The sequence below is a fragment of the Chrysochloris asiatica genome, unplaced genomic scaffold, assembly GCF_000296735.1.
Source record: "Chrysochloris asiatica unplaced genomic scaffold, ChrAsi1.0 scaffold00047, whole genome shotgun sequence".
In the NCBI taxonomy this organism is placed as follows: Eukaryota; Metazoa; Chordata; class Mammalia; order Afrosoricida; family Chrysochloridae; genus Chrysochloris; species Chrysochloris asiatica.
This window is the reverse complement of record NW_006408565.1, coordinates 12,593,628-12,595,904: the sequence shown is the minus strand read 5'-3', so window position 1 is coordinate 12,595,904 and position 2,277 is coordinate 12,593,628.

Sequence of the window (2,277 nt, the reverse complement as noted above, 5' to 3'; positions counted from 1 at the left end):
TTCTTCCCTTTTGGTTTTCTAACTCTAAATCTTTGCATATTTTATTATAGTATTTGGCTTTATCTTCTCGAGCTGATCTTTGAAATTTTCTGTTCAGCTCCTGCACCTCTTCAGTTTTTCATGTATGTACACACTTGATTTCTCATTACTACCTAAGCTGACCTCTTGAGTCTAGTCAAGCCAGTTTTATCTCTTTTCCCTTCACTGTACTCTTCCCAACCCATACACCCACACTATGCTTATTACTCTCATATTTGCCTTTACTTCTATCTGGTAGCGTAGTGGTTATGAATCAGGCTGAAAACCACAAGGTCAGCAGTTTGAAACTACAGCTGTTCTGCAGGAGAAAGATGAGGCTTTCTGCTCCCATGAAGATTTACAGCCTCAGAAACCCTGTACAGGTAGCTATGAGTCGGAACCGACTCCTCGGCACATAACCACCCCCACCACCTCCTAGAATGGAATAGTAGTAAAATAATCTCTGGTAGTGTAGTGGTTACAAATCAGGCTGCGAACCTCAGGGACATAACAACAACAACAACAATAAATAATAGTAATACATAGTAGCAACTACCATTTATTGAATTCATGTGGAATACCACTATGGTACAATATTTACATTATTTGTTGACGTTGTTGTTAAGTGCTGTCTAGTTTGTTCCGACTCATAGCGACCCTGTATAGCGTTTCCAAGGAGTGGCTGTTGAGTTTGAACCGCCAACCTTGAGGTTCAAACCAACTTGCAGTCCAGTGCTTATCTACACTAGATTAGGTGATTCTTGGTGTGGTGCTATAGGATCAGCACTACAATTCGAACCACAGGGTCAGCAGTTCAAACCTACCAGCTGCTTCTTGGAAACCCTATGCAGGGTCACTAAGAGTCGGAACCAACTTGACAGCACTTAACAACAAACAACATTAAGTGGCAGAGCTGGTATTTGAACCCAGGTTTGGCTGGCTCCAGAGCCAATCTTCTCAACCACTATGCTCTGATTTCCATTGTTGTTAAAACCCCTTGTATTTATATAGGTTTCAAGGTCTCACCTCTTCCAGAAAGATCTTCCTTGTATGACTCTGTGGTGTTTTGATTCTAAGAATACTAGCTCATATTCATTCATTCAGCAAATATTGATTGCTGCCTACTGTACAAGACCCTTTTTTTTAAAGTGTTGAAGAGCAGAGATGTCAGCTTGAGGACTAATGTGCACCTGACCCAAGCCATGGTATTTTCAATAACCTCATATGCATATGAAAGGTGGACATTGAATAAGGAAGACCATAGAAGAATTGATGCTTTTGAGTTATGGTTCTAGAGGAGAATATTGAAAGTGCCATGGACTGTCAAAAGAACCAATAGATCCATTTTGGAAGAAGTGCAGCCAGAGTGCTCCTTGGAGGCCAGGATGGCCAAAGTTCGTCTCTCATACTTTGGACATATTGTCAGGACGGACCAGTCACTGGAGAAGGATATCATGTTTGGTAAGGTGGAGGGTCAGAAAAAAAGAGGAAGACCCCCAACGAGTTGCAAGTGGCAGCATCAATGGGCTCAAGCGTGGCAACAGTAGTGTGGTTGGCCCAGGATCAGGCAGTGTTTTGTTCTGCTGTGCATAAAGTTGCTATGGGTCAGTACCGACTTACTAGCACGTAACAACAACAACCACAATCCCTCTGGTAGCGTAGTGGTTACGAATTGGGCTGCGAACCTGAAGGTCAGCAGTTCAAAACTACCAGCTGTTGCATGAGCGAAAGATGAGGCTTTCTGCTCCCATAAAGATTTACATCCTTGGAAACCCTGTACAGGGTCGCTATGAGTCGGAACTGACTCCATGGCACGTAACCACCACCACCAATCCCCTGCGATGAAATCTATTACAATGTGATTATCTTCCCCATGATGTGATCTGATGTGATTAGTCTAATCTAATGTAATTATCCTGTGTGTTGTAAATTCTAACTTCTCTGGTGTCAATAGTTTGACACAGTGGCTACAACAATGGGCTCAAACATGACAATTGTGCAGGGCTGGGTAGTATTTTGTTCTGTTGTGCATAGGATTATTATGAGTTGAAACTGACTCAATGGCATCTAACAACTAACAGGATGTTAATGAAATCAGATGCAATCTACAGATTTAGGTAGTATCATGATTCGGTGTCTTTTGAGATTTAAAAGAGATTAGACAAGTTAGGAGTTTACCACTTATGGTATTTCTGTATAGCACATTACATAACTAAAGGCAGGTGGTTCTCTTTAGTCAAGAATAATTGGTACTGGAGC